Source organism: Phyllobates terribilis, unplaced genomic scaffold (genome assembly GCF_046119375.1).
Source record: "Phyllobates terribilis strain yellow unplaced genomic scaffold, ASM4611937v1 Scaffold_13__5_contigs__length_258822181, whole genome shotgun sequence".
Lineage (NCBI taxonomy): Eukaryota > Metazoa > Chordata > Amphibia > Anura > Dendrobatidae > Phyllobates > Phyllobates terribilis.
This window is the reverse complement of record NW_027362773.1, coordinates 184,027,321-184,050,147: the sequence shown is the minus strand read 5'-3', so window position 1 is coordinate 184,050,147 and position 22,827 is coordinate 184,027,321. Positions and strand designations below refer to the sequence as shown.

At 42.1% G+C, this 22,827-nt stretch overlaps 11 non-coding genes across 11 annotated transcripts; all 11 read left to right on the top strand.

The window, feature by feature from the left end:
* The first annotated feature begins 528 nt into the window (after nucleotides 1–528).
* On the top strand, nucleotides 529–610 carry TRNAS-AGA (transfer RNA serine (anticodon AGA)). The gene has a single exon. It is a non-coding gene; the product is annotated as a tRNA-Ser (tRNA).
* A 1,703-nt stretch (nucleotides 611–2,313) lies between these two features.
* Nucleotides 2,314–2,394, top strand: TRNAS-AGA (transfer RNA serine (anticodon AGA)). The gene has a single exon. It is a non-coding gene; the product is annotated as a tRNA-Ser (tRNA).
* Nucleotides 2,395–3,121: 727 nt separating this feature from the next.
* Nucleotides 3,122–3,193, top strand: TRNAQ-CUG (transfer RNA glutamine (anticodon CUG)). The gene has a single exon. It is a non-coding gene; the product is annotated as a tRNA-Gln (tRNA).
* A 903-nt stretch (nucleotides 3,194–4,096) lies between these two features.
* On the top strand, nucleotides 4,097–4,177 carry TRNAS-AGA (transfer RNA serine (anticodon AGA)). The gene has a single exon. It is a non-coding gene; the product is annotated as a tRNA-Ser (tRNA).
* Nucleotides 4,178–4,904: 727 nt separating this feature from the next.
* Nucleotides 4,905–4,976, top strand: TRNAQ-CUG (transfer RNA glutamine (anticodon CUG)). The gene has a single exon. It is a non-coding gene; the product is annotated as a tRNA-Gln (tRNA).
* A 902-nt stretch (nucleotides 4,977–5,878) lies between these two features.
* Nucleotides 5,879–5,960, top strand: TRNAS-AGA (transfer RNA serine (anticodon AGA)). Its single transcript has one exon. It is a non-coding gene; the product is annotated as a tRNA-Ser (tRNA).
* A 727-nt stretch (nucleotides 5,961–6,687) lies between these two features.
* Nucleotides 6,688–6,759, top strand: TRNAQ-CUG (transfer RNA glutamine (anticodon CUG)). The gene has a single exon. It is a non-coding gene; the product is annotated as a tRNA-Gln (tRNA).
* Nucleotides 6,760–19,563: 12,804 nt separating this feature from the next.
* TRNAS-AGA (transfer RNA serine (anticodon AGA)) lies at nucleotides 19,564–19,645 on the top strand. Its single transcript has one exon. It is a non-coding gene; the product is annotated as a tRNA-Ser (tRNA).
* Nucleotides 19,646–20,371: 726 nt separating this feature from the next.
* Nucleotides 20,372–20,443, top strand: TRNAQ-CUG (transfer RNA glutamine (anticodon CUG)). Its single transcript has one exon. It is a non-coding gene; the product is annotated as a tRNA-Gln (tRNA).
* Nucleotides 20,444–21,341: 898 nt separating this feature from the next.
* TRNAS-AGA (transfer RNA serine (anticodon AGA)) lies at nucleotides 21,342–21,423 on the top strand. Its single transcript has one exon. It is a non-coding gene; the product is annotated as a tRNA-Ser (tRNA).
* A 729-nt stretch (nucleotides 21,424–22,152) lies between these two features.
* Nucleotides 22,153–22,224, top strand: TRNAQ-CUG (transfer RNA glutamine (anticodon CUG)). The gene has a single exon. It is a non-coding gene; the product is annotated as a tRNA-Gln (tRNA).
* Nucleotides 22,225–22,827: the final 603 nt, after the last annotated feature.

The following is a 22,827-nucleotide window of genomic DNA, read 5'->3' as shown; positions in this document are numbered from 1 at the left end:
GGCATCAAATGAGTTTGTTTAAATTTTTTTTTTGCTCGCAAAATGCTGTGAACGTCACTCAGGAACCTTCCAGGGGTCTTTCTAACCTACTCATTGACTTGTATAGCAAGTATAAAGCAAGCAAAATATAGCTGAAAAATGATATGCTCACTTCTGTTAACCGCTTGGCGTTTTGGGAAACTTAATGAGGTTAAAAGACGCTCAATACCTGATCATATGAACAGCAAGTCTTTTTGCATGGAAGTGAATCTGTTCAAACTATTGAGCATTTTCAAAGCCCTTTTCAGGAGGTGTTTGGAACAAAGACACTCGAAATCCACCTTATGAATTTTAATAAACCTTGAACTGTAAAAGGTTCCAATTGATGATACGTTTAAATCAGATTTTTACATTTCAGTGAGGCCTGGAATTTTGTTTCCAATTGAAATCTTCCATTTTCTGAAATGTCTTCCAGAAGGATAATCACTGATATTGATCATGGTGCTCTAAGAAAAGGTGTGAAACTCATAAGGGTGAAACAGCATCTGAGTAGTTGTGGCCGAGTGGTTAAGGCGATGTACTAGAAATCTATTGGGGTCTCCCTGCGTAGGTTCAAATCCTGCCAACTACATTTAACTTCATGTAACATTTTGACGAATTGTCTGAGTAGATCAATATCCACATTCCCAAGTCTATTCCCCACAGAAATGGTCTGTAATCTATGGATTGTATTTGTAGAACCAGCTTAACAGCATCTGTAGATCTTCTTTTGATTAGTCAGCCGGGTGAGATGTCACTTGTGCATCACACCACCAATCAAACAAAGCTCAGAGGGTGCTATCAGGTATGTGGTGCAAATCCTCCTTTTTTCCAGCGAACACAGACCACTGCCATGGCTGATGGACTGGGATATGAACTTTGATTTGCACCAACTCTACTTGAATTATCTTTCCGATGGAACCTTTTAGCACACCATGAAAAATCTTTAGTGACTTCTGGATGAGCAGAAGTTTTGAAATTTCTTTTTTTCTCACCCTTTTTCCAGCTGATAGATCCAGCACGCTAATTATTAGCCAGATTTCATCAACATTTTAAAACTGTCCTTGTTGTGATATCATGGAACTTTAAGCACACTTGTGGAATAAAAAGGGAGGAGATATTAATTTACCAATGTGTGTTAGATATACATTTGCGGAACAGCTTTAGAACCAGTTTTCATCATAATGCATGAATTCCCAGGTTCCACTGAGATTAGAACTCAGATCACTGGATTAAGAGTGAATTTCTAACATTTCCACTATTTACACATGCTCTTTTACTGTTTTCAAAAGAAAATCCAGCCAGCTTCATTGGTCATGTGGTTACATGGTGTAATGGTTAGCACTCTGGACTCTGAATCCAGCGATCTGAGTTCAAATCTTCGTGGAACATGAGAAATTCTTTGTGCATAGCTGTTTTATCTTTTCTGCTCACACTCAATTTGCCAATGCACATGGTTTAACATAAAAATCGAAAGTTAAAATCCACTTGGCAAAAAGATCTATCTTTCAAGAAAGTTTAGCTCAAAAGTTTAACTTGACTTCATGAAGCAAAACTCATATCATCTATGTCACACCAAGCAATCGTACTCTATGACTTGTGCCAATGTTCGCATGACACTTTTTCCAGGTGGTTGAAACTGACCAGGATTTCAAGCCAAAACGGCCTCAAGAAACAACAGCGATTCTTTTCCTGAATCACCCTTTTTAGTGTTTTCCAGCATTTTTGTAAACATAGTTTGGTGATGTTTTTCTAAGTATTGTTTTGGGCATCAAATGAGTTTGTTTAAGTTTCTTTTTTGGTCGCAAAATGCTGTGAACGTCACTCAGGAACCTTCCAGGGGTCTTTCTAACCTACTCATTGACTTGTATAGCAAGTATAAAGCAAGCAAAATATACCTGAAAAATGATATGCTCACTTCTGTTAACCGCTTGGCGTTTTGGGAAACTTAATGAGGTTAAAAGACGCTCAATACCTGATCATATGAACAGCAAGTCTTTTTGCATGGAAATGATTCTGTTCAAACTATTGAGCATTTTCAAAGCCTTTTTCAGGAGGTGTTTGGAACAAAGTCACTCTAAATCCGTCTTATGAATTTTAATAAACCTTGAACTGTAAAAGGTTCCAATTGATGATACCTTTAAATCAGATTTTTACATTTCAGTGAGGCCTGGAATTTTGTTTCCAATTGAAATCTTCCATTTTCTGAAATGTCTTCCAGAAGGATAATCACTGATATTGATCATGGTGCTATAAGAAAAGGTGTGAAACTCATAAGAATAAAACAGCGTCTGAGTAGTTGTGGCTGAGTGGTAAAGGCGATGGACTAGAAATCCATTGGGTCTTCCCGCGTAGGTTCAAATCCTGCCAACTACATTTAACTTCATGTAACATTTTGACGAATTATCTGAGTAGATCAATTTTCACATTCCCAAGTCTATCCCCCACAGAAATGGTCTGTAATCTATGGTTTGTATTTGTAGAACCAGCTTAACAGCATCTGTAGATCTTCTTTTGATTAGTCAGCTGAGTGAGATGTCACTTGTGCATCACACCACCAATCAAACAAAGTTCAGAGGGTGCCATCAGGTATGTGGTGAAAATCCTCCTTTTTCCAGCGAACACAGACTACTGCCATGGCTGATGGACTGGGATATGAACTATGGTTTGCACCAACTCTACTTGAATTATCTTTCCGATGGAACCTTTTAGCACACCATGAAAAATCTTTAGTGACTTCTGGATGAGCAGAAGTTTTGCAATTTCTTTTTTTCTCACCCTTTTTCCAGCTGATAGATCCAGCACGCTAATTATTAGCCAGATTTCATCAACATTTTAAAACTGTCTTTGTTGTGATATCATGGAACTTTAAGCACACTTGTGGAATAAAAAGGGAGGAGATATTAATTTACCAATGTGTGTTAGATATACATTTGCGGAACAGCTTTAGAACCAGTTTTCATCATAATGCATGAATTCCCAGGTTCCACTGAGATTAGAACTCAGATCACTGGATTAAGAGTGAATTTCTCACATTTCCAATATTTACACATGCTCTTTTACTGTTTTCAAAAGAAAATCCAGCCAGCTTCGTTGGTCATGTGGTTCTATGGTGTATTGGTTAGCACTCTGGACTCTGAATCCAGTGATCTGAGTTCAAATCTCAGTGGAACCTGAGAAATTCTTTGTGCATAGCGGTTTTATCTTTTCTGCTCACACTCAATTTGCCAATGCACATGGTTTAACATAAAAAGAGAAAGTTAAAATTCACATGGCAAAAAGATCTATCTATCAAGAAAGTTTAACTCAAAAGTTAAACTTGACTTCATGAAGCAAAACTCATATCATCTATGTCACACCAAGCAATCGTACTCTATGACTTGTGCCAATGTTCGCATGAAACTTTTTCCAGGTGGTTGAAACTGACCAGGATTTCAAGCCGAAACGGCCTCAAGAAACGACAGCGATTCTTTTCCTGAATCACCCTTTTTAGTGTTTTCCAGCATTTTTGTAAACATAGTTTGGTGATGTTTTTCTAAGTATTGTTTTGGGCATCAAATGAGTTTGCTTAAGTTACTTTGTTGCTCGCAAAATGCTGTGAACGTCACTCAGGAACCTTCCAGGGGTCTTTCTAACCTACTCATTGACTTGTATAGCAAGTATAAAGCAAGCAAAATATACCTGAAAAATGATATGCTCACTTCTGTTAACCGCTTGGCGTTTTGGGAAACTTAATGAGGTTAAAAGACGCTCAATACCTGATCATATGAACAGCAAGTCTTTTTGCATGGAAATGATTCTGTTCAAACTATTGAGCATTTTCAAAGCCTTTTTCAGGAGGTGTTTGGAACAAAGTCACTCTAAATCCGTCTTATGAATTTTAATAAACCTTGAACTGTAAAAGGTTCCAATTGATGATACCTTTAAATCAGATTTTTACATTTCAGTGAGGCCTGGAATTTTGTTTCCAATTGAAATCTTCCATTTTCTGAAATGTCTTCCAGAAGGATAATCACTGATATTGATCATGGTGCTATAAGAAAAGGTGTGAAACTCATAAGAATGAAACAGCGTCTGAGTAGTTGTGGCAGAGTGGTTAAGGCGATGGACTAGAAATCCATTGGGTCTTCCCGCGTAGGTTCAAATCCTGCCAACTACGTTTAACTTCATGTAACATTTTGACGAATTATCTGAGTAGATCAATTTTCACATTCCCAAGTCTATCCCCCACAGAAATGGTCTGTAATCTATGGTTTGTATTTGTAGAACCAGCTTAACAGCATCTGTAGATCTTCTTTTGATTAGTCAGCCGGGTGAGATGTCACTTGTGCATCACACCACCAATCAAACAAAGCTCAGAGGGTGCCATCAGGTATGTGGTGAAAATCCTCCTTTTTCCAGCGAACACAGACTACTGCCATGGCTGATGGACTGGGATATGAACTATGGTTTGCACCAACTCTACTTGAATTATCTTTCCGATGGAACCTTTTAGCACACCATGAAAAATCTTTAGTGACTTCTGGATGAGCAGAAGTTTTGCAATTTCTTTTTTTCTCACCCTTTTTCCAGCTGATAGATCCAGCACGCTAATTATTAGCCAGATTTCATCAACATTTTAAAACTGTCTTTGTTGTGACATCATGGAACTTTAAGCACACTTGTGGAATAAAAAGGGAGGAGATATTAATTTACCAATGTGTGTTAGATATACATTTGCAGAACAGCTTTAGAACCAGTTTTCATCATAATGCATGAATTCCCAGGTTCCACTGAGATTAGAACTCAGATCACTGGATTAAGAGTGAATTTCTCACATTTCCAATATTTACACATGCTCTTTTACTGTTTTCAAAAGAAAATCCAGCCAGCTTCGTTGGTCATGTGGTGCTATGGTGTATTGGTTAGCACTCTGGACTCTGAATCCAGTGATCTGAGTTCAAATCTCAGTGGAACCTGAGAAATTCTTTGTGCATAGCGGTTTTATCTTTTCTGCTCACACTCAATTTGCCAATGCACATGGTTTAACATAAAAAGAGAAAGTTAAAATTCACATGGCAAAAAGATCTATCTATCAAGAAAGTTTAACTCAAAAGTTAAACTTGACTTCATGAAGCAAAACTCATATCATCTATGTCACACCAAGCAATCGTACTCTATGACTTGTGCCAATGTTCGCATGACACTTTTTCCAGGTGGTTGAAACTGACCAGGATTTCAAGCCGAAACGGCCTCAAGAAATGACAGCGATTCTTTTCCTGAATCACCCTTTTTAGTGTTTTCCAGCATTTTTGTAAACATAGTTTGGTGATGTTTTTCTAAGTATTGTTTTGGGCATCAAATGAATTTGCTTAAGTTTCTTTGTTGCTCGCAAAATGCTGTGAACGTCACTCAGGAACCTTCCAGGGGTCTTTCTAACCTACTCATTGACTTGTATAGCAAGTATAAAGCAAGCAAAATATACCTGAAAAATGATATGCTCACTTCTGTTAACCGCTTGGCGTTTTGGGAAACTTAATGAGGTTAAAAGGCGCTCAATACCTGATCATATGAACTGCAAGTCTATTGGCATGGAAATGAATCTGTTCAAACTATTGAGCATTTTCAAAGCCTTTTTCAGGAGGTGTTTGGAACAAAGTCACTCTAAATCCGCCTTATGAATTTTAATAAACCTTGAACTGTAAAAGGTTCCAATTGATGATACCTTTAAATCAGATTTTTCATTTCAGTGAGGCCTGGAATTTTGTTTCCAATTGAAATCTTCCATTTTCTGAAATGTCTTCCAGAAGGATACTCACTGATATTGATCATAGTGCTATAAGAAAAGGTGTGAAACTCATAAGAAAGAAACAGTGTCTGAGTAGTTGTGGCCGAGTGGTTAAGGTGATGGACTAGATATCCATTGGGGTCTTCCCACGTAGGTTCAAATCCTGCCAACTACGTTTAACTTCATGTAACAATTTATCGAATTATCTGAGTAGATCAATTTTCACATTCCCTAGTCTATCCCCCACAGAAATGGTCTGTAATCTATGGATTGTATTTGTAGAACCAGCTTAACAGCATCTGTAGATCTTCTTTTGATTAGTCAGCCGGATGAGCTGTCACTTGTGCATCACACCACCAATCAAACAAAGCTCAGAGGGTGCCATCAGGTATGTGGTGAAAATCCTCCTTTTTCCAGCGAACACAGACTACTGCCATGGCTGATGGACTGGGATATGAACTATGGTTTGCACAAACTCTACTAGAATTATCTTTCCGATGGAACCTTTTAGCACACCATGAAAAATCTTTAGTGACTTCTGGATGAGCAGAAGTTTTGCAATTTCTTTTTTTCTCACCCTTTTTCCAGCTGATAGATCCAGCACGCTAATTATTAGCCAGATTTCATCAACATTTTAAAACTGTCTTTGTTTTGACATCATGGAACTTTAAGCACACTTGTGGAATAAAAAGGGAGGAGATATTAATTTACCAATGTGTGTTAGATATACATTTGCAGAACAGCTTTAGAACCAGTTTTCATCATAATGCATGAATTCCCAGGTTCCACTGAGATTAGAACTCAGATCACTGGATTAAGAGTGAATTTCTCACATTTCCAATATTTACACATGCTCTTTTACTGTTTTCAAAAGAAAATCCAGCCAGCTTCGTTGGTCATGTGGTTCTATGGTGTATTGGTTAGCACTCTGGACTCTGAATCCAGTGATCTGAGTTCAAATCTCAGTGGAACCTGAGGAATTCTTTGTGCATAGCGGTTTTATCTTTTCTGCTCACACTCAATTTGCCAATGCACATGGTTTAACATAAAAAGAGAAAGTTAAAATTCACATGGCAAAAAGATCTATCTATCAAGAAAGTTTAACTCAAAAGTTAATCTTGACTTCATGAAGCAAAACTCATATCATCTATGTCACACCAAGCAATCGTACTCTATGACTTGTGCCAATGTTCGCATGACACTTTTTCCAGGTGGTTGAAACTGACCAGGATTTCAAGCCGAAACGGCCTCAAGAAATGACAGCGATTCTTTTCCTGAATCACCCTTTTTAGTGTTTTCCAGCATTTTTGTAAACATAGTTTGGTGATGTTTTTCTAAGTATTGTTTTGGGAATCAAATGAGTTTGCTTAAGTTTCTTTGTTGCTCGCAAAATGCTGTGAACGTCACTCAGGAACCTTCCAGGGGTCTTTCTAACCTACTCATTGACTTGTATAGCAAGTATAAAGCAAGCAAAATATACCTGAAAAATGATATGCTCACTTCTGTTAACCGCTTGGCGTTTTGGGAAACTTAATGAGGTTAAAAGGCGCTCAATACTAGAGATGAGCGTTGTTCTACTCGAACTGTTCGCCAATCTCAAATTCGAGCTGTTTTGGGCGGTGTTCGAGCCTCTCGGCGAACACGAACAATTTGAGAAAAATTCGGCTGTTCGAGGTTATGTTCGATAACTGTTCGTGCACCAAAATCATAACTGGATTTTTTCTCAGTAATGATGAAAATTAATGTTAATACGCAGTTTAAGTGTACAGCGGGGCGGGGGGAGGGGCAGGGGATGGATCTCTGCAGGAACAATGAAGATCTCCATTTTTTTTTCTCTTTCCCGCATTTGCAGTGGGGAGGTGCAATCTGTCAGCCTATCAGCAGCGCACACACGGAGCGAAGTGCTTTTTTTCACACAAGCAAGGGCATGTGTGATTGGCAGTGTATGTCACATGTCCTTGCCCTATAAGACCAAGCCATTTTCCCCGTCGCCACCATTTTCTCACTGCTGCAGCTGCGTGTTAGACGGCACCGCTGTTGCTGTGTGCGCTATACCTTGTTAATTTCAAGCCAATTTTCGCACAAATATACAGATAGCTTGGGAGTAGGGAATAGTTGTGATTGCAGTCCTTTTAAGGACTAGGTTACAGCATTTCCTACGACTTTTATCAGGCAGGTCTGTGCTCTTAAATAGATAGATTGTGGGAGTAAAGACTAATTGTAATTGGAGTCCTTTTCAGGACTAGGTTACATCAGTTCCTATCAGTTTTTGCCAGGCAGGTCTGTGCCAGTGCTGTGCAAGTTTTTTTCACAGCATTTGGCTGAATCTAGCAAAGCTAATCCTTTTTGGCCTATTGCAGAGTGTGTTAGTCAGTGGAGTAGCCTATCTGTGTTGCAAGATATACCACCTGTGTATAGAATACCAATTTTTTTACTGCACCTAGTGAAGTAAAATCTTTTGGGCATAGCATCATTCTATTAGTCCATCTATACTGACCTCCATCAGGTTGCAAACTGAATATAATTTTTTTCTGCATCTAGCTCTGAAAAAATATTTGGGCTTCTAGCAGTGTGTGGGACTTGGTCTATTAGTCCATCTATACTGACCTCCATCAGGTTGCAAATTAAAAATAATTTTTTTCTTCATTTAGCTCTGAAAAAATATTTGGGCTTCTATCAGTGTGTGGGACTTGTTCTATTAGTCCTTCTATACTGACCTCCAGCAGGTTGCAAATTGAATATAATTTTTTTCTGCATCTAGCTCTGAAAAAATAATTGGGCTTCTAGCGGTGTGTGGGACTTGGTCTATTAGTCCATCTATACTGACCTCCATCAGGTTGCAAATTAAAAATAATTTTTTTCTGCATCTAGCTCTGAAAAAATATTTGGGCTTCTAGCAGTGTGTGGGACTTGGTATATTAGTCCATCTATACTGACCTCCATCAGGTTGCAAATTAAAAATAATTTTTTTCTTCATTTATCTCTGAAAAAATATTTGGGCTTCTAGCAGCGTGTGGGACTTGTTCTATTAGTCCATCTATACTGACCTCCATCAGGTTGCAAATTAAAAATAATTTTTTTCTGCATCTAGCTCTGAAAAAATATTTGGACTTCTAGCAGTGTGTGGGACTTGGTCTATTAGTCCATCTATACTGACCTCCATCAGGTTGCAAATTAAAAATAATTTTTTTCTGCATCTAGCTCTGAAAAAATATTTGGGCTTCTAGCAGTGTGTGGGACTTGGTCTATTAGTCCATTTATACTGACCTCCATCAGGTTGCAAATTGAATAAAAAAATTTTCTGCATCTAGCTCTGAAAAAATATTTGGGCTTCTAGCGGTGTGTGGGACTTGGTCTATTAGTCCATCTATACTGACCTCCATCAGGTTGCAAATTAAAAATAATTTTTTTCTGCATCTAGCTCTGAAAAAATATTTGGGCTTCTAGCAGTGTGTGGGACTTGGTCTATTAGTCCATCTATACTGACCTCCATCAGGTTGCAAATTAAAAATATTTTTTTTCTTCATTTAGCTCTGAAAAAATATTTGGGCTTCTAGCAGTGTGTGGGACTTGTTCTATTAGTCCTTCTATACTGACGTCCAGCAGGTTGCAAATTGAATATAATTTTTTTCTGCATCTAGCTCTGAAAAAATATTTGGGCTTCTAGCGGTGTGTGGGACTTGGTCTATTAGTCCATCTATACTGACCTCCATCAGGTTTCAAATTAAAAATAATTTTTTCCTGCATCTAGCTCTGAAAAAATATTTGGGCTTCTAGCAGTGTGTGGGACTTGGTCTATTAGTCCATCTATACTGACCTCCATCAGGTTGCAAATTAAAAATAATTTTTTTCTGCATCTAGCTCTGAAAAAATATTTGGGCTTCTAGCAGTGTGTGGGACTTGGTCTATTAGTCCATCTATACTGACCTCCATCAGGTTGCAAATTAAAAATAATTTTTTTCTTCATTTAGCTCTGAAAAAATATTTGGGCTTCTAGCAGTGTGTGGGACTTGTTCTATTAGTCCTTCTATACTGACCTCCAGCAGGTTGCAAATTGAATATAATTTTTTTCTGCATCTAGCTCTGAAAAAATATTTGGGCTTCTAGCGGTGTGTGGGACTTGGTCTATTAGTCCATCTATACTGACCTCCATCAGGTTGCAAATTAAAAATAATTTTTTTCTGCATCTAGCTCTGAAAAAATATTTGGGCTTCTAGCAGTGTGTGGGACTTGGTCTATTAGTCCATCTATACTGACCTCCATCAGGTTGCAAATTGAATAAAAAAAATTTCTGCATCTAGCTCTGAAAAAATATTTATGCTTCTAGCGGTGTGTGGGACTTGGTCTATTAGTCCATCTATACTGACCTCCATCAGGTTGCAAATTAAAAATAATTTTTTTCTTCATTTAGCTCTGAAAAAATATTTGGGCTTCTAGCAGTGTGTGGGACTTGTTCTATTAGTCCTTCTATACTGACCTCCAGCAGGTTGCAAATTGAATATAATTTTTTTCTGCATCTAGCTCTGAAAAAATATTTGGGCTTCTAGCGGTGTGTGGGACTTGGTCTATTAGTCCATCTATACTGACCTCCATCAGGTTGCAAATTAAAAATAATTTTTTTCTGCATCTAGCTCTGAAAAAATATTTGGGCTTCTAGCAGTGTGTGGGACTTGGTCTATTAGTCCATCTATACTGACCTCCATCAGGTTGCAAATTGAATAAAAAAAATTTCTGCATCTAGCTCTGAAAAAATATTTGGGCTTCTAGCGGTGTGTGGGACTTGGTCTATTAGTCCATCTATACTGACCTCCATCAGGTTGCAAATTAAAAATAATTTTTTTCTGCATCTAGCTCTGAAAAAATATTTGGGCTTCTAGCGGTGTGTGGGACTTGGTCTATTAGTCCATCTATACTGACCTCCATCAGGTTGCAAATTAAAAATAATTTTTTTCTGCTTCTAGCTCTGAAAAAATATTTGGGCTTCTAGCAGTGTGTGGGACTTGGTCTATTAGTCCATCTATACTGACCTCCATCAGGTTGCAAATTGAATAAAAAAATTTTCTGCATCTAGCTCTGAAAAAATATTTGGGCTTCTAGCGGTGTGTGGGACTTGGTCTATTAGTCCATCTATACTGACCTCCATCAGGTTGCAAATTAAAAATAATTTTTTTCTGCATCTAACCCAGCCAATAGTTTTGGCCTAATACCACAGTTTGGCCACTCAGCTCTGCTCGGTTACCATCCATTGTTTTTTTGTGCAAACAACTCCAGAGTTGTGAATTAGTTAACCACCAAAATGAGTGGAAAAAGGCCTGCTGCTGGTGGAAAGGGGAATAGGCGTGTTGGGAAGGGGAAAAAAGGTTGTGTCCGTGGGGTAGGTGCAGAAGAAAGACCATCTTCCAGCCAAACTAAAATGTCTACTTCTTTTAGCGGACAATGTGATAAGATCCCTTTCTTACGGCCACGCCAATCGCTACAAATTCCAGATGAGGCACAAAAACAGCAGGTGCTTCAACGGATATCAAGTGCTCCTTTAAGTGGGCTCTCCTCCACATCAACTTCAACATCACAAATACTCCAGTCCTCAAAGGTGTCACCCAAATCGCACTTGCTTCCTCACAGCTCCCAAATCTCCAGCTGCCCGTCTGAGTATGAGGTAGAACAGATGGTTGAGTCTGCAGAGCTGTTTACTCATACTATAGCCTGGGAATCAGAGGTCGACTCCAGCGCTTCTGTGAATCCAGACGAGGAAATGATCTGCACTGATGCCCAGAATCTTTATGAGTCGGATCCAGGACCAGACGCAGAAGGTTCTGACCATAATGTAGACCCTCATTCCCAAACTGTAACTCCTGTTGGTGGAGACAATGAGGAAGACGATGATAAGACTCAAATACCTGATTGGAGCGACAACTTTAGTTTTTTGTCAGGGCAGGAACAGGTTGGCTCTGAGGACGACGGGTGTGATAACGCACAGGGTGATGATGATGAGGTCGGAGATCCCACTTACTGTCAACCCACAGTCAGCCAAGAGATGAGGTCAGCAGAGGAGGTGGAGGAAGATGCTAGTGACGACGAGGTCAGGTTGCGCCTTCCTGGACAGAGACGTAGTACTGGAAGCACGTCAACAACTGCATCCTCAAACACAACTCTGCCTCTCACCACAAGTCGTGGTGGCTCTTCAGGTCGCATGGGTGCTAAGCCTTGCATAGCCTGGGCATTTTTTCAGATCGATAAAGATGACCCAACTCGTGTTATCTGTAACATTTGTCAGCAAAAGCTAAGTAGAGGCCAAAAAATACATAGTTTGAGTACTTCATGCATGAACCGGCACATGGACATGAAGCATAAGTTGCAGTGGAAAGCTCAGTGTGCTACAATGCGGTCTAGCCGGCCGGGCGAACCACCGTCTGCCATATCTTGTGCATCCGCGGCCTCTTCATCCTCTGTGACTGGGGGGACAGCAGTCACACCTGTTTTGGGGCGCAGACCTGCCACCTCTTTACCCGCAACAGCCAGCGTGATTGGCAGGTCATCATTTTCTTTGGAGGTGGTAACACCAGCTGGTCTTGAGCGCTGTCCGACATCGATAGCACCACCTTTGGATCAAGGTAACCTAACATGTCCGCCTGCATCTTCCTCACAGACTGGCAGTTTTCCGGGGACACCCTTATCAACCCCGTCTAAGCACAATAGCCAGCCCTCGGTCCCTCAGATGTGGACAAGTAAAAGACCATTTCCTCCTAGCCATGAGAAAGCTAAGAGGTTGAATTTCACCATCTGCAAGCTCTTGGCTACAGAAATGCTGCCTTTCCGCCTGGTGGACACAGAGGATTTTCGAGACCTTATGTCCGTCGCAGTGCCCCAGTACCAGATGCCCAGTCGGCACTACTTCTCAAAGAAAGGTGTGCCTGCGCTCCACCAGCATGTCGCACACAACATCACCGCTTCTTTGAGAAACTCTGTGTGTGACAGGGTGCATTTCACCACAGACACTTGGACGAGTAGGCATGGACAGGGGCGTTACATGTCGCTGACTGGGCACTGGGTAACTATGATGACAGCAGGACAAGGGGCTGCTGTCCAAGTCTTGCCATCCCCACGAGTTGTGCGTCAATCTTCTTTATGTAATTTTTCCTCCACTGCTTCTGCCTCCTCAACCTCCTCTCGGTCTTCCACCTGCACCCAAAGCCTGTCTGGTCATGCCACAAGCTTTCTAACTGCGCAGAAGGGATCCTGCACACCTCCTTACTATGCTGGCAGTAGGGCTCAACGTCATAAGGCGGTTTTTACATTGAAATGTCTGGGAAATGTGAGTCACACAGCTGAGGAGTTGTGGTCAGCTCTGGAGAACCAATTTCATGAATGGTTGTCTCCACTGGACCTGAAACCAGGGAAGGCCGTGTGCGACAATGCTGCAAACCTGGGTCCGGCCCTTCGCCGGGGCAATGTCACACACGTGCCTTGTATGGCTCACGTGTTGAACCTGGTTGTCCAGCAATTTTTAGCCCACTATCCCAGACTAGATGGCCTTCTGCAGAGGGCACGGTCGCTGTGTGCTCACTTCCGCCGTTCGCATCCCGCAGCTCAGCGACTTACATCTCTACAGAAGTCGTTGGGCCTGCCACTTCACCGGCTAAAATGCGATGTGCCTACCCGGTGGAATTCAACTCTGCACATGTTGCAGCGACTGTGGCAGCACCGACAAGCCCTGGTGCAATACGTTCTGACGTATAGCCTGGGCCAACGAGATTCAGAGGTGGGGCAAATCACGCTGGAGGAGTGGTCTCAGATCAGGGACCTATGCACCCTTCTGCACAGTTTTGAAATGGCGACGAAGATGTTTAGTGCTGACGATGCCATTATCAGCATGACTATTCCGGTGATTTACATGCTGGAGCACATGTTAAACAGAATTCGGAGTCAGGTGGTGGCACAAGAGGAGGTGGAGGAAGTAGAGGAGGAGGAGTTGTATGCGGAAGGGCTAACATCTGCAAGGTCCAGACGGTCGGCAGCACCAAGGCGGCAGGCATGTGAGGGTGGGGGAGATGATTTTACCAGGGCGCATGGTAGCAGCCAAACTAGTGAGGAAGGTGCAGGAGCCCAGGAAGAAGTGGAGGACGAACTGATGGAAGACTCATCAGATGAGGGAGACCTTGATCACATTTCTGTTGTGCGAGGTTGGGGGGAGAGGACAGAGGAAGGAAGCATGATTGTTACCTCGCCACCAACACAACAGGGACTTGGTGCTCCTGGATGCGCAACACACATGAGTGCCTTCTTGCTGCACTACCTGCAACATGACCCTCGAATTGTGAGAATTAGAAATAATCCTGACTACTGGGTTGCCACACTGTTAGATCCCCGGTACAAAAGTAATTTTGCAGAAATTATTCCTGCCATAGAAAGGGATGCACGCATGCAGGAGTATCAGCAGAGACTGTTGCAGAATCTTACATGTGCTTTTCCACAAAATACCAGTGGTGCACGTAGTGAATCTCACAGTTCCAACTTGCCAACCGTGGGACCGTCAAGTGTTCAGCACTCAAACCGTAACAGAACCACAGTATCTGCTGGTAACATCAATTTTGCGGAATCATTTCACCACTTTTTTAGCCCATCCTTTGCAAGGCCACAGGAGACAAGAAGTCTGACACATAGTCAACGCCTAGAGACGATGGTACAGGAGTATCTCCAAGTAAACATTGAAGCCACGACTGTGTCACTGGACCCTTGCTCTTTTTGGGCTTCCAATCTGGATAAATGGCCGGAGCTAGCCACTTGCGCCTTGGAGATCTTGTCATGCCCCGCAGCCAGCGTTCTGTCTGAACGTGTGTTCAGCGCTGCTGGTGGTGTGCTGACAGATAAGCGCACGCGGCTCTCCACTGATAATGTAGACAGACTCACGTTCATAAAGATGAACAAATCATGGATCCGAAACGACTTTTCTACCCCTGTGTCATCCTGGGGAGAGTAAAAGCTTGATGATTGGTTAAAATCACCCTACCAAAAGTTTTAAGCTTTCAAATTACTAATCATGTTTATCTGTATCTTGACTGGAAAATAATTTGGGCTTTGTAGCAGTGTGCAGCACTGATCCTATTAGGCCATCTATAATAAGCTTCACCAGATTTAAAATTAAAAATAATTTTTAGCTGCATCTAGCCCGGAAAATAATTTTGGGGCTCCGAGATGCGCAAGACACATAAGTGCCTTCTTGCTGCACTACCTGCAGCATGACCCTCATATTGTCAGAATTCGAAGTAATCATGACTACTGGGTTGCCACACTCTTAGATCCCCCAAACTTTTCGATCAACCTTTTCATTTTAATAAAGACCAAAAAAATGGTCATTTTTGAAATTATAAGCATTAGCAGGTTGTTAGAAACTGAAATCAAACAGTTTTCAACTCAAAACTTTATTCTAGGTGATGTTACATTTTCACATAGGACCCCTTGTTCGAAAGGAGCTTCTGAACTCTCTCGTCCATTGAATTTGTCAGGTTTTGGATGGTTTCTGCTTCAATTGTTTTGCATGAGGACAGAATACCCTCCCAGAGCTGTTGCTTAGATGTGAACTGCCTCCCTCCATCATAGACACTCCTTTTAATGATGCTCCAAAGGTTCTGAATGGGGTAGAGGTCAGGGGAGCATGGGGGTCACACCATAAGTTTGTCCCCTTTTATGCCCATATCAGCCAGAGGTGCAGATGTTTTATGTGCAGCATGAGATGGTGCATTATCATGCAGAAAAATGATCTTGCTGTGAAATACACGGTTCTTCTTCTTGAACCATGGCAGGAAGTGCTGTTTGAGAAAATCCACATACATTATGGAGTTCATCTTTAGCGCCTTCAGGGATCCTAAAGGGGCCGACAATCTCTCTCCCCATGATTCCAGCCCAAAACATTACTCCACCTCCTCCTTGTTGGCGCTGTAGCCGTGTTTGCGTGGGGTGTCCATCAACCAGCCATCCTCCACTCCATTCATCTGGACCATCGAGCGCTGCACGGCACTCATCCGTGAACAAAACAGTTTTGAAATCAGTCTTCATGTAATGTTTGGCCCACTGGAGCCGTTTCTGCTTGTGTGAGGTGGATAGAGGAGGTCGACAGGATGGCGTATGCACAGCTGCAAACCTCTGAAGGACCCTGCATCTTGTTGTTCGGGGGACGTTGGAGGCACAAGAAGCTTCAAAAACTTGTCTGCTGCTATGACAAGGCTTTTTTGCCGCTGCTCTTTCAACCTGACGTAATTGCCTGTAGGAAAGAGTCCTCAATTTGCCCTTATCAGCACACACACGTGTGTACTGTGAATCAGCTACATACTTCTTGATTGCCAAGACACTTCATCCTGATCATCACACAATGTTGATTGTAGTCATGCCTTGACCTAAACACTCCACAATTTGTTGCTTCTCAGCAGCCGACACATCCTTTTTCTTTCCCATTTTGGCAGAAAATGTAGGCTGCTTAATAATGTGAGAGAGCCTTCTTAAGTAGTCTTGCCTTTCATTGGACACACCTGCCAAACTAATTAGCACAGGTGTCTGCAATTGCTTACAGTGATATAAAGAGCCCTGACACACATCACCATCAATGAGTTTAACTGACAAACAAACAAATTCTTCCCTTATCACTCCTAAACACTTTTTGCATAATAATTTGGAACGCGGTGTACATGTGCCTTTCCACAAAACACCAGTGGTTCACGTAGTGAATCTTACAGTTCTAACTTGCCAACCGTGGTCTGTATGGAATTGTTCAATAAAGGGCCCAAAATTAAGATAACATAGATGGGAGAGGTCTCTATGAATAGGAATTCCTAAGTATTTGATACCCTGTGAGGGCCAGGCAAAGGGAAAGTTGGACTGGATGGAATCCTATATGGATTTAGGGAGGGAGACATCGAGGGCCTCAGACTTCGCTGCATTGATTTTAAAATTTTACCATGTAACAAAGTGATCTATTTCAGCCATAACAGCAGGGATGGATATATGTGATTGAGTGATATATACTAGGACATCATCAGCAAATAGAGAGCACTTGTACTCGGTGCCTCCCACCTCAATCCACCTAATATTGGGGTTATGGCGAATTGATGAGAGCAGGTGCTCCGTCACTAGGATGTATAAGAGAGGGGACAGAGGACATCCCTGCCTTGTCCCATTGGTGATTGTGAAAGGTGATGAAAATGTTCTGACGCACCCCCTGGGCCTTGGGACACCCGGAGCCGGACCCTTTTTGGTGGATGCTGGTGGTTGTAGTCTTCGTGGCGGCGATCCGGTTCCGTGGCTCAGGGCGGTCAAACCAGTGGCGGAACTATTTATGTGGTTTTGATGTTTAAATGTCCGACTACGCCACCCGTGGATTGCGGTCAGAGTGAACCGCCGCTACAGGGCAGACCGCTAAGGCTGGTGTTGTGGGTGCAGCAGAGCGTAGCATAACTCCCCACGGGAGGAGTATAGCCTCAGGGCAGTGTATGCGGAGGATGGGGGTGATGGTGCAGGGCAGCAGCAGTAACGACACGGAGTCAGTGATGCAGTTCAGGGCCTTTACTCACAGTTCTTATTATCCAGACCACGTCTGCAGGTAACGGCTGCCCACGTCGTACTGTGCTCACCAGGTGAGGGGCTCAGACAACTCCCAGATAACTTTGGAGCGCTTCACAGGACCCCCTTTGTGTGTCCTTTGTCTGGCCTTTCTTACCAACACTTCTGTCCGGCTGCCTCGGGCCTCCTCTTGGTAAACTTGGCGCCAGTTTCCCTGACCCTATGTGGTGCCTTCCTAGCGGGTGGAGCAAGGGGCTGCGCCACATAAAATGTCAGAGCCTCCGGTTTCTAGCTGAGGGTCGTTTCCTGCCTCCACTAGTTCGGGGACCGGTCTCCCCCTTTGGCCTGACCCCTCCACGCAGGTGGATTCGGGCGTGCGGTGGCGACTCGCCCGTCCGCGCCCCTGGGATCCCTTCATTCCTCGTTCCTGTAGCCTTCTCCGCTCCTCTTCCTTCCCTCTCCCTCTTGCAGGCCTGGGCCTCTGTTACTAGGCCCGCCTCCGGAGCAGAGCTCATGCAGAGCCCCTGCTCCCTGCCACTTCTGCTCAGACTTCTCTGCACTGAACTAAGATGGTGCCCACCTTTTATACTCCCTTCTCAATGCACCCAGGAACTGCTTCCTCCCTGCTCCTGCACTGCAGGGTTCCCCTTCCTCAGTGTTCCCTCCCCCCACTCCAGCCAGGAACAGGGACTGTCGTGCCCATCTCAGGGGCATATTGGTCGCCCTGCCCCACGGCAATGTGGTGTAATGCATGCAGGTGTCGGGTCCTGATCCACACTCCATCCTTATCTGAGAGTGAGATATCACACCTCTGGGTGAGGTGCAATACGTCTGTAGCAACCGAGCCCTCGGTGCTACAGTTCCATTTATCTTCAGCCTAGGTGACGTATTGTGATACAGGGCCGTGATTTTGGCTATAAAAGGGTCCCCTAGACCCCTACCCCAAGCTTTTTAAGAGAATCATATATGGCGTGCCAGGAGATTCTATGGAATGCTTTCTCAGCATCCAACGAGAGTATCTACTTACAAATTTTTAACTGCATCTAGCCCAGGAAATACTTTGTGCCTAGTAGCAGTGTCTGCTAGTCAGCGGATTATCCCGGCTGTTAAGCAAGCTACACCACCTGTAGTTTGGACACTTAATTTTTTCAAAGGAAATGCTTCGGGACCACGGGATACTCAGTAAAGAGCATCAGGAGGCACCCCAAGGCATAGGGGCTGGGACTGGCACTAGGATGCCTTGCGGTGGACAGCCGAGCTCGATCCTTATAAAAGCTTTTTAACTGCAGCAGCTTTAGTGGACGATACTGGAGCTGGAATTACGCGGCTGCTGGCATGAGACTTGCCCTCCAATAGATCCTTCTAAATGGATTTAAAGTGTATTCATTCAAATTAGAGGGACAATTTAAATTAAAAAGCTTAGAGCTGCCTCCACCACAGGGGGGCTCTCTCGACCCACCAGCGGACAGGCACCAGTATTGGGAGAGGGGGGCTGGCCGTCAGGGTTCACCGCGGCTCTGGCACAAACCCGGCGACACGGAGGTGGCACGGGCAGGAGCGGACTGGCCGTCTCGGCTTCTCACTTTTTGGATTTTAGAAGGGCATGACATGCCTATATCTGTGTCTCCCCCTCCTTTTACTTCTCCACCTCTTTTCTTTTCGCATGACTATATGTACTTGTCACTTTTCCATGTGTTAGTTGTGTCTTCTGAGCAGTTTGTCAGCTTTTGGACACCTTTGAAGGTGTTTTCTATGTGTTTCTATGTGTTTTTGTTTGCCTGCCATTGGTTTTAACGGTGTTCGAAGGTGTTCGACGAACAGTTCGGCGAACACACGGGTGTTCGACTAACCGAACCGAACTCGAACACTACGGGGGTGGCTCAACACTAGTTAAAAGACGCTCAATACCTGATCATATGAACAGCAAGTCTTTTTGCATGGAAATGAATCTGTTCAAACTATTGAGCATTTTCAAAGCCTTTTTCAGGAGGTGTTTGGAACAAAGTCACTCTAAATCCGCCTTATGAATTTTAATAAACCTTGAACTGTAAAAGGTTCCAATTGATGATACCTTTAAATCAGATTTTTACATTTCAGTGAGGCCTGGAATTTTGTTTCCAATCGAAATCTTCCATTTTCTGAAATGTCTTCCAGAAGGATAATCACTGATATTGATCATGGTGCTATAAGAAAAGGTGTGAAACTCATAAGAATGAAACAGCGTCTGAGTAGTTGTGGCCGAGTGGTTAAGGCGATGGACTAGAAATCCATTGGGGTCTTCCCGCGTAGGTTCAGATCCTGCCATTTACATTTAACTTCATGTAACATTTTGACGAATTATCTGAGTAGATCAATTTTCACATTCCCAAGTCTATCCCCCACAGAAATGGTCTGTAATCTATGGTTTGTATTGGTAGAACCAGCTTAACAGCATCTGTAGATCTTCTTTTGATTAGTCAGCCGGGTGAGAAGTCACTTGTGCATCACACCACCAATCAAACAAAGCTCAGAGGGTGCCATCAGGTATGTGGTGAAAATCCTCCTTTTTCCAGCGAACACAGATTACTGCCATGGCTGATGGACTGGGATATGAAATTTGATTTGCACCAACTCTACTTGAATTATCTTTCCGATGGAACCTTTTAGCACACCATGAAAAATCTTTAGTGACTTCTGGATGAGCAGAAGTTTTGCAATATCTTTTTTTCTCACCCTTTTTCCAGCTGATAGATCCAGCACGCTAATTATTAGCCAGATTTCATCAACATTTTAAATCTGTCTTTGTTGTGATATCATGGAACTTTAAGCACACTTGTGGAATAAAAAGGGAGGAGATATTAATTTACCAATGTGTGTTAGATATACATTTGCGGAACAGCTTTAGAACCAGTATTCATCATAATGCATGAATTCCAGGTTCCATTGAGATTAGAACTCAGATCACTGGATTAAGAGTGAATTTCTCACATTTCCACTATTTACACATGCTCTTTTACTGTTTTCAAAAGAAAATCCAGCCAGCTTCATTGGTCATGTGGTTCTATGGTGTAATGGTTAGCACTCTGGACTCTGAATCCAGTGATCTGAGTTCAAATCTCAGTGGAACCTGACAATTTCTTTGTGCATAGCGGTTTTATCTTTTCTGCTCACACTCAATTTGCCAATGCACATGGTTTAACATAAAAAGAGAAAGTTAAAATCCACATGGCAAAAATATCTATCTATCAAGAAAGTTTAACTCAAAAGTTAAACTTGACTTCATGAAGCAAATCTCATATCATCTATGTCACACCACGCAATCGTACTCTATGACTTGTGCCAATTTTCGCATGACACTTTTTCCAGGTGGTTGAAACTGAACAGGATTTCAAGGCGAAACGGCCTCAAGAAATGACAGCGATTCTTTTCCTGAATCACCCTTTTTAGTGTTTTCCAGCATTTTTGTAAACATAGTTTGGTGATGTTTTTCTAAGTATTGTTTTGGGCATCAAATGAGTTTGTTTAAGTTTCTTTTTTGCTCGCAAAATGCTGTGAACGTCACTCAGGAACCTTCCAGGGGTCTTTCTAACCTACTCATTGACTTGTATAGCAAGTATAAAGCAAGCAAAATATACATGAAAAATTATATGCTCACTTCTGTTAACCGCTTGGCGTTTTGGGAAACTTAATGAGGTTAAAAGACGCTCAATACCTGATCATATGAACAGCAAGTCTTTTTGCATGGAAATGAATCTGTTCAAACTATTGAGCATTTTCAAAGCCTTTTTCAGGAGAGTTTGGAACAAAGTCACTCTAAATCCGCCTTATGAATTTTAATAAACCTTGAACTGTAAAAGGTTCCAATTGATGATACCTTTAAATCAGATTTTTACATTTCAGTGAGGCCTGGAATTTTGTTTCCAATTGAAATCTTCCATTTTCTGAAATGTCTTCCAGAAGGATAATCACTGATAGTGATCATGGTGCTATAAGAAAAGGTGTGAAACTCATAACAATGAAACAATGAGTAGTTGTGGCCGAGTGGTTAAGGCGATGGACTAGAAATCCATTGGGGTCTTCCCGCATAGGTTCAAATCCTGTTAACTACGTTTAACTTCATGTAACATTTTGACGAATTATCTGAGTAGATCAATTTCCACATTCCCAAGTCTATCCCCCACAGAAATGGTCTGTAATTTATGGATTGTATTTGCAGAACCAGCTTAACTGCATCTGTAGATCTTCTTTTGATTAGTCAGCCGGGTGAGATGTCACTTGTGCATCACACCACCAATCAAACAAAGCTCAGAGGGTGCCATCAGGTATGTGGTGCAAATCCTCCTTTTTTTCCAGCGAACACAGACCACTGCCGTGGCTGATGGAGAGGGATATGAACTTTGATTTGCACCAACTCTACTTGAATTATCTTTCCGATGGAACCTTTTAGCACACCATGAAAAATCTTTAGTGACTTCTGGATGAGCAGAAGTTTTGCAATTTCTTTTTTTCTCACCCTTTTTCCAGCTGATAGATCCAGCACGCTAATTATTAGCCAGATTTCATCAACATTTTAAAACTGTCTTTGTTGTGATATCATGGAACTTTAAGCACACTTGTGGAATAAAAAGGGAGGAGATATTAATTTACCAATGTGTGTTAGATATACATTTGCGGAACAGCTTTAGAACCAGTTTTCATCATAATGCATGAATTCCCAGGTTCCACTGGGATTAGAACTCAGATCACTGGATTCAGAGTGAATTTCTCACATTTCCACTATTTACACATGCTCTTTTACTGTTTTCAAAAGAAAATCCAGCCAGCTTCATTGGTCATGTGGTTTCATGTTGTAATGGTTAGCACTTTGGACTCTGAATCCAACAATCTGAGTTCAAATCTCAGTGGAACCTGAGAAATTCTTTGTGCATAGCAGTTTTATCTTTTCTGCTCACACTCAATTTGCCAATGCACATGGTTTAACACAAAAAGAGAAAGTTAAAATCCACATGGCAAAAAGATTTATCTGTGAATAAAGTTTAACTCAAAAGTTAAACTTGACTTCATGAAGCAAAACTCTATCATCTATGTCACACCAAGCAATCGTACTCTGTGACTTGTGCCAATGTTCGCATGACACTTTTTCCACGTGGTTGAAACTGACCAGGATTTCAAGCCGAAACGGCCTCAAGAAATGACAGCAATTCTTTTCCTGAATCACCCTTTTTAGTGTTTTCCAGCATTTTTGTAAACATAGTTTGGTGATGTTTTTCTAAGTATTGTTTTGGCCATCAAATGAGTTTGTTTAAGTTTCTTTTTTGCTCGCAAAATGCTGTGAACGTCACTCAGGAACCTTCCAGGGGTCTTTCTAACCTACTCATTGACTTGTATAGCAAGTATAAAGCAAGCAAAATATACCTGAAAAATGATATGCTCACTTCTGTTAACCGCTTGGCGTTTTGGGAAACTTAATGAGGTTAAAAGACGCTCAATACCTGATCATATGAACAGCAAGT